Here is a 14384-nt window from a genome sequence, read left to right as displayed (position 1 = left end):
TTTTATGCCCACTTCATTCAGTGTCTTCATTTTCAGTATCTTTTCTTGCTGCGCCTTGCTACCAGTTTCAATCAGCATCCTTCCTTTACTCAGAAACCTTGCCTGCTTAATCGGACCAATTTCACCTTTAATAGCTTTCGACAGCTTGACTGGGTGTAGCTTGCTACTAGATGTCTCTTCAAATTCCACAATCACTTTCCACACTTCTCCTTCCTCCCTCCTCTTTGCTTTTTTCGCCTCACTCTGTCTTTCTTCTCCTCCACTGTTACTCAGCTCAGAAATCCTCCTTCCTTTCTTTTTCCCACGCGACACTTGACTCCACCTTTCTTTATCTGTCTCTGACTCATACTCCATATCATTCTCACTCGTATGATCCGCAGAAGACGCCATCCTCCTTCTTTCAACCTCCTCCTGCCGCCAATTCTTTCGACTCATTCACGTACGGATTATCTGATGCTCCCAAAAAAGGGCTACATCAAATACCCGCCGCGTACCAGTTTGCCAACCGTCAATCTTACCCCACCAGCACTTTTAGTTCACTGCAATGTTTGAAATCCCCGGCTCAGTCTCTAGCGTGGCGTCTACGTCCGCATCCGTCACCGTGGCAACCTCACTGCGTAAATTTCCACACTTCTCATCTCAGGGCGGGACTACAAGGTAAATCTCTTACTTTGAAAGTATTTGTAATACAAAACAACAGTTCTCACTCGTGTGCGTCTTTTCTACCGGCACACTTCCTCATTCAACAACAACAACCGGCCGCAAAGCATGCCGGGAACTCTTAAAGGGGCAGAGGCCCAATAACCACACAACAGTACAGTCCCGTCGCCACAATACGTTTTATACCCCACGTTAACCTGCTGCTAAACCTGGACCAGTGACGGTCGGAGTACCGAGGGATGTCCAGGAGCGTTTACTAAGGTGGGCCCACACTTTGATTTTACTCATCCAGGAGTAGCCTTTCTGGCATTTTCAATACGTTATCATGAAATGAAATGAAATGAAATCTATATTTACCCAGGGTATCTGGGCTAAGCTCAAGAACTTGTTTCCAGCCAGGCCCTGCTCATAGAACACATTTCATCGTAGTGGTTGATGCCTTGTTCAAGGGCATTTCAGCGGTGGTAATTTTAACGTGTCGGACGGCTGGTTCGAACTGGGAACCTTCCGGTATCTAGACCGCGCCGCTATCCGTTCGGCCACCGCTGCCACCGCTGCCACATCATGCCCCATGGTCCTGAGGCTGAGCGCAGAACCCGCTGCCTCCGTAGCTACTCTGAACATGTACAGATGCAAAATATTTAGGCTGCGCCTTTAGCTACTGCCCCTCTTGTATTGTTTTTATTTGATTGTATTGCTGTTGCTATATGTTTTTTCTTGACTTGTACAGCACTTTGGTCGATGACAGTCGTTTTTAAATGTGCTTTAAAGTTTGATTTGATTTGTCAGGTTCGCTTGTGTATAGCGTTTTAAGCCCGTATAAAATGTGTTTTGATCCACTCTGTCTCGGAATCTGTCATCCGTCTTGGATCCCTGACCGCCAAGGGGAGCTGTTGCGCAGTTAACTTAAAATCGAGGAAAGATCCAAGATGGGTGAAATGAAATGAAATGAAATGAAATGAAATGAAATGAAATCTATATTTACCCAGGGTATCTGGGCTAAGCTCAAGAACTTGTTTCCAGCCAGGCCCTGCTCATAGAACACATTTCATCGTAGTGGTTGATGCCTTGTTCAAATGGCATTTCAGCGGTGGTAATTTTAACGTGTCGGACGGCTGATTCGAACAGGGAACCTTCCGGTATCTAGACCGCGCCGCTATCCGTTCGGCCACCGCTGCCACGGTGGGTGACAGATTGGATTAAAACACTTTTATATAGAAAACTACGGAAGCCAACCTGACAAGTAAGGCAGGGTAAGCGCCTTAGATTTTGCATTTGTACATGTTCAGATTGAGTTTTGAGATTAGCTACGGAGGCAGTGGGTTCTGCGTTTAGGACCATGATCGAGACTCGTAGATTTAAAATGTCAGAATTGATCAATTCTAGAGTCTAGATTTTATAGGCTAATCCTAGCTCTGGTCCAATCCAGGAGTGAAGTGGGTGAGTTCCAGGCCTGAAAGGTCCAGGCCTGGAACTTTGTTTTGCTACTGAATGGTGTGTGTGTGTGTGTGTGTGTGTGTGTGTGTGTGTGTGTGTGTGTGTGTGTGTGCAATATGTATATCAAAAATGCATATAAAAAACAAGGGGGTGGGACAATTATGTTTATGTGATTTTTATTTAACCTTTATTTAACCCTTTACTGGTTAAATAAAGGTTAAAAAAAATCATAATGTTTCTGATGTCTGAGGTGGGTGTGTCCTTGGGTAGCTTCATGCTTGGCCCACAATCAACCACGCATTGTGGACTTTTATATCGGCTCACGTTTACACACGACAAGTAAAGCAAGTACGATTAAGTAAAGCTTGAGGGTAGACTTGCCTTCTGCCCTGCCCCTGACTGATAGACTTCTGGCATATATTACATTGGGTATAATATACCCGGGTTTAGTGATGGTTTGGCAAAGGTTGGGTTTAGTGTTCTACGGTTAAGAGGGAACACTTTTTATATCCACATATCAAAGACTGCAACAAACATTTTTATGTTAGGCTAAGTTACTCCTTATTGTCTGTTATTGTTGAAGTCTAAAATAAGGAGTTTATTTATGTTCTTAATTCATCCTAAACTCCTTTTATTTTAATTGTTTCATTCCAGACTGTGTGGAGTCCAGACAGCAGGTGCAGATGAACTCTCCTAACCCAGCCAGACCTGTTCCAATGAAACAGGAGGAACCCGACCTCAGTAAGTCTCTCTCTTTTCCATATGGCCTTTTACAGTACACTACACACAGAGGCAACTTTGACTGAATGCAACCAACAATAAATAGGACTCCTTTAATGCACCCAGCAATGATGAATCTTACAGATTCTGGTGCCCAATAAGAGCCTTAACCTCTGACTAGCTCCACCTTTAGGCCACTTGCACTCAAATGTCTCAAAGTCTAATGGGCAGATTGCCATGATTCTTGCTCTGCGCGTGCATGCACCCTGGAAGATGAACCCTAACCGAGTGACCCCATGACCTATCTTGCACCATTAGGCTAAAAACTTTTTGCAGACATTTGGGGATTGTGGCAGAAATAATCTAACCTAATGGTTTGTTTGGGGCATATTTTTTGGGGGGTCGTGTCGATCTCTAGTGTGGTGGGGCACAGAGCGATCTTTCTGACGGACTGTAATGACATCATGCTGCCTGCAAGCTGCGCGCACGGTAATTTCCAACAAACTGCAGCTGGCTGAGTGTGTGAGCAGCAGAGATTAAAATAGGGTCCATTTTGCATCCCAAAACGCAGTTTATAGTTAAGGGACACAACAAAACAACTACCTCTGCATCCACCGGATGCACTACTGTACTCAGCATGTACACAATAATACACGTAAAATAATTGCTTTAGTTATAATAATCATTTCTTCTTCTGTTTTCTACATGAATATAACCACATTATAACCATATAAAATGAAATGGGAGTTAAATTCTGCAATTTGAAAAACTGGCAAAATATGACTCCTAACGTTGTTGAAGTGGGTCATAAAATGTCTCTGGGACTCATCTAAAAGACCATCCCTGCATCCCGGGACTCATTACATTGAAAACCTATTTACATCACTGGAGCAGTATGCGTGTGAATTTATATAAAAATCAGCAATTTGCAAAGCTGCGACAGGAGTTCACTGCAAATCAATGGATTGGCGGACGCGATAAAAAGTAGTTCACGCTGCGCTCACCCGCGGCTCCCTGTTCTTCTGACCATTGACCAAGACCACTCCAGTGACTACATGCTTGCTGATCTGCTGTTTTTACAATATCTATCAGATGTAACGAGTCAAACAAAATGGAATGCCTCAAGTGCATCATGCAACTATTAAATAAATATTTTGTTACAAATTAAGAACTCATCAGACTTGGACTGCGTTAGGCGATTTTGGTGTCATGCTGTGCTGTCCTCAGGTCGCTCCTGTTTATCCAGCTCAGATTGAATGTGTTGACCAAGGCACGACTTGTTCTCTCCTTTTCACTTGCTGTAGCATTTGTGACAGCCAAATGGAGGTTATGGCCAAAGCAATTGCCATTCGAGTTTCTTCACTGCAGCTTTAATGTTATAGAACCATTATCAGTGGTAATGCAGGATATGTTCTTCTGACTGAAGTGATTCTGCGAGAACATCTGTTGTGTGGTTGTCTGGAGCATATTTTGTCTCCAAACACCTGGACTTCAGAGTCCAGTCAGCTGTGATGTAGTGGGCTGTTAGGCTAATGGGGTCATAGAGCCAGTTGACGGGCTGGACCAGCGCCTGTTGGACCTGTTTGGCGTATTGTATCGGATGGTGGGTCGAAAGATGTTTCAGATTTGTTGTGTTAGCACTTTGACTGGCACTTTTTTACGGCAGAGTTTGGATGCAAATCTTTACATATAAAAGCTAACACTCCTTGTGTGATCTTAAGAGCCCGTCAGGATGTTGCGGGGAATTTATTCTGAAAAGATTCATCCAGTGTTAGTTGTGGGCCATACACACTTGGGCCCAGTGTTGTTGTTGCTGTAGTAGCTGTACTAGTACTGGCAGTAGCACTCGTACCTGGCTTCGGCGGTGCTTCAAAAATGTTGGCGTGGTGTTTATTCATGTGGTATCTGAGGTTGGTGGTGTTGCTGTGAGTTTTAGAATTATAAATGGACCCAGGTAATTGTGCTCCGGTTTTCCCCCTTTGCTCTGTTGCACCCTTATTACTTTTGGGCCTACAGAAAAAGGCAGAGCTTTCGAATTATTTTTGATATATTTCTTGTGACTTCCTGGGCCTTGGAAATGTTATCTTTTGCACTTTCCAGTGCATCCTGGAGGTACAGCATGTCAAGAGTTTCCTCCGATGCCACAATGACCTCAACTTAAGCGTCATCAATCTATTGTATTGAGGGAGTATTGTGAGCTCAATCAAAATATTTATATTTTACTCAATAACATATTTCTTCAAATCTGAATAATAGAACAAGGGACAATGGTATGATGAATATGCACTGAAAGTGCATATTAAATACTTACACCCACCCCGAAGTCTGCAATGTAATGATAAGTTGTATAAGTTGTGTATAACAGGTGTATTTCAAAGGCTATTAAAGTTTGTCTATCTCTCGATAATGATAGAGGAACTTAATGTTGAAAGTTTAATGTACAGATGAACACGACATATGTGGGAGTTATATATTTTTCAGAAAATTAAAAATATAGATTTACAGTATCAGGAAATGAAGAAAACCTTACAGATATTTTGAAAACAAAGCAATACTGCCTCATCAAAGTTGGTGTTGTGACCTTATATATTGCCAATTATACTTGCATGACAGGGGGAGAGGTGGTGGAGTTAGCAGACAGTTTGAGGGTCCAATGGAGTTAAGAGGTTTTGTCCAAAGCGTTTTTTTACTACTTTCCATTGGTTCAATATTTTCAAAACACACAGACGTAAAGGGTGTTCAACAATTTACAATTTAGGCATTTAGCAGATGCTCTTAATCCAGAGCGATTTACATTAAGCAAGAACAAAAAGCATGGCAATACATCACATACATAAAAAGTATTTATCATGAAACATGCGTAAGCTAAGAACGTAACAGTGGAACATCCATATAATGAAACTATACATATAAACTATACAATGCTATACATATGTACTATGAAGTGCTATGACTACATACCAGAGTATTGGACTCGAGACTCGATGACTCGACTCGAGTCCGACTCGAGTCATTGATTTGACGACTTGCAACTCGACTTGGACTTGAGGGTAAAAACTTGAGACTCGACTTGACTTGGAAGACAATGACTCCAGACTCGACTCGACTTGAGACAAGCTGACTCGGACAACTTAAGTAACCAGCCTGTCCGGCAGTATTGGAGTATTGGACTCGAGACTCGATGACTCGACTCGAGTCCGACTCGAGTCATTGATTTGACGACTTGCAACTCGACTTGGACTTGAGGGTAAAAACTTGAGACTCGACTTGACTTGACTTGCCCACAACAGAAAAACTTGAGACTTGCTTGAGACTTGGACCAAATGACTTGCTACTCGACTCGGACTCGGATCGGAGAGACTCGTGCAATTGTCTGCTACATACAATGCAATTCTAGTGCTGTCTACATAACATGCTATATGTCTGTAATCAAATGCTATCTAAGTCTACAAAAAGTGCTATCTAAGGGCACTGATTTATGCAAGTACAAAAATCCCCAAAATGGAGTTAGGGGGTTTCCTCCCGACAGCAACGATATATAACTATCAACTCTTATTGTGTCTTATTCTAGAGTTCCTGCACCTCCCTGTGTGTAAAGAGGAGGTTTCCCCTCAACAGCAGGAGAGGAGTCTGGTCCAGGAGAAACCACAACGGCCACACATTAATTTGAAACATGAGAAGCTTCTTCAAAGAGTAGAGGAAACTGATGGTTCAACGTTGACATTAGATGATGATGAAAACAGACAGACAGAGCCTGTAGCCAGCACCTCAACTGAAGACATGAAAACACAAGCTTATATAGAGTACTGGGTACGATCACCACCAACTAGTGATGATCAGCTCCCCTCTTCACACGATTCTGAATCTGAAGACAGTGATGAGTGGGAGGAGACGGAAGGTCAGTCAGTTTTTAAAACATTGAGATCACACAAGAAACAACATGTGGAAGGACAAAGATTGTCTTTGAGCAACAAGCTGTCCCAGGACCTGAAATCATCAAAACAAACTCGACCCATGAGGAGTCACACAGGGAAGAAAAGGTTTAGTTGTATAGAGTGTGGTGAAATGTTTAGTCTAAAGAAAGACCTGAATAGACACACAATGATCCATGCAGGGGGAAATACCTTTAAAAGCTTTAAGAGTAAGGTCAGTCTGAAGGCACACATTCGTACTCATGGGGAAAAACCCTTTACATGTACAGTTTGTAGTAAAGGCTTTGGTAAGGTGTGTGATGTAAAACGACACATGATGACTCATACAGGGGAAAAACCCTATACTTGTACATTTTGTGGTAAAAGCTTTCGTTACATGGGTGATAAGAAAAACCACATTAGGATTCATACAGGGGGAAACCCCTATACGTGTAGAGTTTGTGGTAAAGGCTCTGTTAAGATGAGTGATCTGAAAAAACACATGATGATTCATACAGGGGAAAAACCCTTTACGTGCACAGTTTGTGGTAAAACCTTTAGACAGATAAATTCTATGAAACAACACATGAGGATTCACACAGGGGAAAAACCCTATACGTGTACAGTTTGTGGTAAAAGCTTTCGTAACAAGTGTGATTTGAAAGAACACATGAGGATTCATACAGGGGAAAAACCCTTTACGTGCACAGTTTGTGGTAAAAGCTTTAGACAGATGAATTCTGTGAAACGACACATGAAGACTCACATGAGGGTTCCTACAGGGGATAAACCATTTATGTGCACAGTTTGTGGCAAAGGCTTTAGTCGAATGAGTCATGTGAAACGACACATGGGGACTCATGAAGGAGAAAAACCCTATACATGTACAGTTTATGGAAAAGAAACTGTTAAGATGATTGACCTGAAGACTCATGAAGGTGAAAAACCCTATATATGTGCAGTTTATTGTGAAGGCTCTGTTAAGATGAGTGATCCAAAAAAACGCATGATTCATACAGGGGAAAAGCCCTATACTTGTACAGTTTGTGGTAAAGTCTTTGGTAAGGCGAGTGATGTAAAACGACACATGATGACTCATACAGGGGAAAAACCCTATACTTGTACATTTTGTGGTAAAAGCTTTCGTTACATGGGTGATAAGAAAAACCACATTAGGATTCATACAGGGGGAAACCCTTATACGTGTACAGTTTGTGGTAAAGTTTCTGTTAAGATGAGTGATCTGAAAAAACACATGATGATTCACACAGGGGAAAAACCCTATACATGTACAGATTGTGGTAAAAGCTTTCGTGATATGAATAATATGAAACAACACATGAGGATTCACACGGGGGAAAAACCCTATACATGTACAGTTTGTGGTAAAAGCTTTCGTAACAAGTGTGATTTGAAAGAACACATGAGGATTCATACAGGGGAAAAACCCTTTATATGCACATTTTGTGGTAAAAGCTTTAGTCAGACGAATCACGTGAAACGACACATGAGGACTCACATGAAGGTTCATACAGGGGAAAAACCATTTACGTGCACAGTTTGTGGCAAAGGCTTTAGTCGGATGTATCATGTGAACCGACACATGATGACTCATGAAGGGGAGGAAAAATTTAAACAGTTTGAGGGAAAGGAAGTTCCAGATTGATGGATAGCGCCTGATGACTACAAAACTACAACATGAAGTAACGATATCATCCGCTTCAGACCGGTTCACACTGCAATTTTGTAACACAGACCAGGCTTTCCTCCAAGGTGGAAAGCCTGGTGACACGAGGTTACTTCCAGTTAGGCAGTGACGTAGAGTCCGTGGGGGCCACGGGGCCTCGGCCCCCATGAGGAATTAGACGATATTAAGATCACCTATTCTCCATTGTCAATGGCGTTTTTAAAACAAACATTGAACTAAAATCAAACATTAAACCTGTATATAGGAGGGGGGTATTTTGTCCTACACACAGATTAAATTCCCATTGACAATGAATGGAGAATTTGTGTCTGAGCAAATAGACACAAGTAAGACGTGTGAACGCGGGAAGAGAACGCAGCTGTTGTGGCAGTCTGACACACAGACTCTTTTTTTTTGCTGGGAGTGCATGCGTGTGTGATACAGCTGCGCCCTCTGGTGGCGGGCGGGTGGTGTTACAGCGTGACAGACAGACAAGCCAGCCAAGCTTCCATAGTAATGGCTCACTGAGTTCGCAATTACGTCATCAAGGTGTACGATGATGCGCCCCTCACTTCATACAGGTGTGATTTTTTTGTATAGACTACTATTTAAATAGTCTTGAGAAAATATGCTGCTATTTGTCCCATAGTCCCAAAATGCTGCTACTTTTTTTTTTAAATAGCTTATAACATGTATATAACGATATGTGACGTAGCTCTGTTTACAAAGTGCTGTACCCCCTCCAACTGTATACTTTCCCCATTTTCAACTGTTTTTATATTTTGACACTTGCTTTGGCAATGTAAACGTATGTTTTCTCATGCCAATAAAGCACCTTTGAAATGAAATTGAATTGTGTTGTAGAAATCTGTGTCAAACATATTCTGAAGAAAATGTGGAGACTGACATTCAGTAATTGGGTCAAAAGATCAATATAAGAACATTATAATGGTCATTGGTGTGTAAAACAGAAACTCTTGCCACATTTGTCCGTGTATGGACATATTGATGAGAGATGACCCCTGACTGACCCACATTATGACTACACATCATCAAGCATTTGCTTAGCTTTAAAGTGGGCTTAGGAGCAGAAGCGAGAAGCGTAGCGTCCATTGGGCCACTCAGGCACGGGCCCAATCAATTGAGATCTGGCCCAGTCTAGCTTCTAAAAGATGTGGGCGAGAAAAAAAGCAAAACATCAAAAGATAATGATTGGCAGCCCCTCACCCCTGTGTGCATGCACATTTCTACTAGCCTGGGTTTGGCCAGACACATTGTGGATTTACTGCTCTCCCCCCAGGATGAGTGAATCCACGTTATCAGTCTGGCCCATGCCAACCACAGCAAGCCTCTTTTGTTTTCAAATGGCCCCCACATTAGCATGTCGGCAAAACCAGTTTCACTGTGCCTGGGCGATAGAGGGTCCAAAAACAACAGACTGCTTCACTTTCATTATTGTACTACTACTTTAACATTACAATTTACAATTTAGGCATTTAGCAGACGCTCTTAATCCAGAGCGACTTACATTAAGCAAAAACAAAAAGCATGGCATACATCACATGTATAAAAAGTAGTTATCATGAATCATGCGTAAACTAAGAACGTAACAGTGGAGTATCTATGTAAACTATACATACTATACTATATAATATATTATACATGTGTACTATAAAGTGCTATGACTACATAAAGTGCAATTCTAGAGCTGTCTACATAACAAGCTATAAGTCTGTTTAAAATACTATCTAAGTCTACATAATGTGCTATCTAAGGGGCTAGGCTAGGGCAAGTGCTACGGGCCATGGTGGAGTCTGAAGAGGTGGGTTTTCAGACTACGGCGGAAGATTGGGAGTGAGGCTGCAGTTCTGACTGCAATGGGAAGTGCATTCCATAGTTTTGGAGCCAGAAGGGAGAAGAGTTTTGGACGTGTGGAGCGTTGTCCCGGCGTTTTTAGTGAAGGTACCTCCAGCTTCCCTGCGTTGGCTGATCTGAGTGAGCGGGAGGGTTTGTAGGGTACGATCATACTTGTGAGATATGGGGGGGCCATGCCTTTGGTTGCTTTGAATGCCAGCATCAGAGTTTTGTATTCTGTGCGGGCAGCGACCGGGAGCCAATGGAGCGAGCGGAGAAGGGGGGAGACGTGTGAGAATTTTGGCTGGTTGAAGACCAAGCGTGCTGCGGCATTTTGGATCAGTTGGAGGGGCTTAAGTGCACATGCCGGTAGGCATGTGCACTAACATGAAGCCAAAGCAACCACCAGCGACCGGGAGCCAATGGAGCGAGCGGAGAAGGGGGGAGACGTGTGAGAATTTTGGCTGGTTGAAGACCAAGCGTGCTGCGGCATTTTGGATCAGTTGGAGGGGCTTAAGTGCACATGCCGGTAGGCATGTGCACTTAAGTGCACTAACATGAAGCCAAAGCAACCACCAGCAAAGAAGAAGATATTCATCCGGAGCATGCTACTACACTTTGCTGCTGGTTCCAGTAAGAGCAAGACGCCGTTTCTAGCAAAGGACACCAGCGCCGGTGATCACCACAGACCACACCAGGCCCGCCAGCAGCCATCGCACCGGCAAAGAGCAGCGAGACGCGCCCCTGCTCTCCAGATTTCAGCGCCGTGCCAGCGGTGATCACCACAACACCCAGCCCGCCACTAGCAGCCACCACACCGGCAAAGACCCCCAAGATGCGCCCCTCAATTTTCTAATTGGCCCTAAAAAGTTTAATCCATGCTGCACGCCTGCTTATTTACAGCTCCACACTTCAAATATGCCTCCACAAAAACAAGATACACTGACTTGTTAAGGCAAAGTTTACTGGAAAAAATAAACGATTGATTGATTTTAAGTGTTAGCGAGTTGCTGGTGGCATTGGCAGTGATGTTGGAACCCTGCATGCAATCTGGGGGTGGGGGTGGTGTAGAATGGAGGGTAAGGACTCGGAGGGACAGTTGGGGAGAGATAAAGGAGATTGTGAAATAATAATAACAACATCTGTCCCTGTTGCATCCTTGAACTTAAATTCTTCATCAGGTGGCAGGGAAAATGTCTCTCTAACTGGAAAAGAAGTACAGTAAGATCAAACTGAATGTGCTTTTCAAGGCAGCACAGTTTGTCTCACAGCAAGTAGTCCGACGTACGTGGCCGGTTAAGGCTGAAGTTAGTGTTAGGGTTTCAGATAGTGTTAGTATAATTGGTCGGATTAACGGGAGGTCGGAACAATGACATGTTACCATATGTGTGTAACATATATGTCATTGTTCCGACCTCCCGTTAGTCAGACCAATTATACTAACACTATCTGAAACCCTAACCTCAGTCTTAACCGGCCATGTAGGTTGCTAACGTTACCCCAGTCTTAACCGGCCACGCCTCAGTCTTAACCGGCCACGTAGGTCGGTAACCCTAACCTCAGTCTTAACCGGCCACGTAGGTCAGACTAGCGCGATGTCAGACTTATGGGCAGTCCCCCGGGGGACCACACTACATAGGGTACATAGTATACAATTGCAGATAGAACTTTTTTATAAAATACTGCTCAATTAGGACTGGTTGTCTGAGTTTAGGACCTGTCACAGTGGTGTCCGGTGACAACCGGGATGTCTAAATCTCTGACACAACGATATCTGGGTTGCAAATATCGTTGTCTCGTACGGAATGCGATGAAGTCTCTCACGAGGAGCGTAGCAAATGGTGCTTGCCTCTGATCTCAGTAACCACTCCTTTATATATAGGCTTGGCTGGATGCTTACCCAGCAAGCACGGTCAGGACCTGGACGAATTAGTGATTGATTGATTGAAATATTTATTAACAGTTTGCAGAATTACAGTACATTTCAAGCACAAACTCAATACAAAGACTTAACTGTGAGTGGACAACCCAATTAAGCATTACACTTGTTTACAAGAGGGTCCACCTTGTTCAATTCATCAACACATTTAGAGACGTACAAATAGACACTTCTATATATAGTCAAAGAACAGAACAGGAATTCATCATAAGTGAGGTAAAAAGGGAAAAGAAACATACAGTAAGGGGAAAAAGTGGGTGGGCGGTGGGGGGGGAATTCAGATTTTACGGAGGACAGTTTCGAATTGCAGCCGTCCGTAGTGACGTAGTGACGTCTCGATTGTGGCCAGATCAAGTCAAACTAGTCAAGACTAGTCAGATCTGGTTTCATCTGATTTCAACCAACATAAATTCTGCCCATTAAGACTGACGTCCCTGGATGAATCAGAGAGAGTCCGATCGAGGCCGGATCAACTTAAAGTAACTAGTCAGATCTGGCCCAGAATAAGCTATATTATTTAAACTGGTGAAGACGTCATGGAAATGACGTAAAGATCATCCCCATATGGGCTGTGATCTGGCCTAGTCCTGAACGTCACCGGAGTCACTGGAGGACGTCATCATAACGTTATCATGACATCAGGCTTGCTGGGAGTTGTCACAATAACAATGCCAATTGTCTGTATCCATATATGGAGTTCTACATCTGCCATAATCTCAGCACCTGATGTCTCTGTTGTCTCCTTATATGGAATGGATCTGTCGTGAGGGGGAGTTAGAGCCTTCGTTATACACATAGATTTCTTGGATAGCTTCATGGACTTGTTTGACAGCAGTCACAGCACTGTCAAACAATGTATTTTCAGACACTATAGGTTAAAGGGTTTGGACGAAAATAGAGTCACTTAATCCTCGATACAAGCTCACAACACCTCGCATTGCAAGACTTTGTGAGCTTGTTGATCTGCTATTTCCGGCTAAAGTTACCCTCAGAATAGGGATGCTATAGGTTTCAAGTGGTTAATGTACAAAAGTTTTAGCAGTAATTCTGAGGAGTCCCCCCTGTTGAATGCTTTAGGCTCTGTACCAAGCTTAAAGGGCAGTTTGTTCCACATGCACTGGTGTATGCACATTCCACGGTAGACAATGTTGAATATTGTTGGATAATGGATATCGGCTCAGATGATGAAGTGTAACTGCTCCGGAGGTCTTGAGAACTACCAAAAATAAAACAAAACATAAACAAAACAGGGGAGAGGGAAGAAACATACGCACGCGCACACACACACACACACACACACACACACACACACACACACACACACACACACACACACACACACACAGTAGTCACACACACAGAAATAGAGAAAGAGAGAAAATGTGCACGCGGGAGAGAGAATGAGAGTGAGAGAGAGGGAGACGGAGAGGGGGAAACTGACGGGGCACGAGGGAGAGTGAGGGAGGGATGGAAGTTAGTTTACAGCGTGTTTGTATGACCCCATTGTACGACTGAAAGCCAACACAAGTTTCAAATGTATTAGAAAACATAATTGCATGCAAATATGAATTATGATGTTTCTTTTAGACTAAAGATGCCTGCTTTAAAACATACAAACACAAATTAATGTTGAATACAATGCAAAACAGCAGCCAAACAAGGGTGCTAAATCACCATAAGCATACTGTATGAAATGGAAGTCAACAAGATAGCTCCCATTCACTTTCAATTGCTAGAGGGAGCAGTGAATTATTTATAATATCAGCAACAAGTCATACAAAAGTTATGTGAAGTTGTGAAGTTGTGACCCTGAATAGGACCACAATGGAAACAAACATTTTCCATGCACATTGAGTACTTTTGTGTTGTATCAGTATAGACGCATTTCCAGATGTATCTGATAAAAACCTGTATGCGCGCAGGTCGGGGGCAAAAGAAACCGATCGCTCATTAGATGCAATGTACAGTACAGTAAAAGTGGTCACAGTTTAAAAATGTGTAAAAATGCATCTGTTTTCCTCCCAGTGTGGAAGAAGAAGGTTTAGGGTGGATGTTTACTGTGATTGCTTGGTTTATGTTGTGTCAACATACGTGTAAACAATAATAGCGATTCTCAATGCATTTGTCCCCCAAACCCCACCCCCAGGCGCTCCCTATCATGATCACGGCTGCTCGA

The 14384-nt window shown here is 43.0% G+C and overlaps 1 long non-coding RNA gene across 1 annotated transcript; it reads left to right on the top strand.

Moving 5' to 3' along the window:
- Window positions 1-837: 837 nt before the first annotated feature.
- Window positions 838-6554, top strand: LOC306921661. The gene is made up of 3 exons (XR_013789809.1): window positions 838-921; window positions 2752-2838; window positions 6389-6554. It is a non-coding gene; the product is annotated as an uncharacterized lncRNA (long non-coding RNA).
- Window positions 6555-14384: the final 7830 nt, after the last annotated feature.

Source organism: Electrona antarctica (genome assembly GCF_951216825.1).
Source record: "Electrona antarctica genome assembly, chromosome: 4".
NCBI classification, from domain to species: Eukaryota; Metazoa; Chordata; class Actinopteri; order Myctophiformes; family Myctophidae; genus Electrona; species Electrona antarctica.
This window is presented reverse-complemented; position numbering and strand designations above follow the sequence as displayed.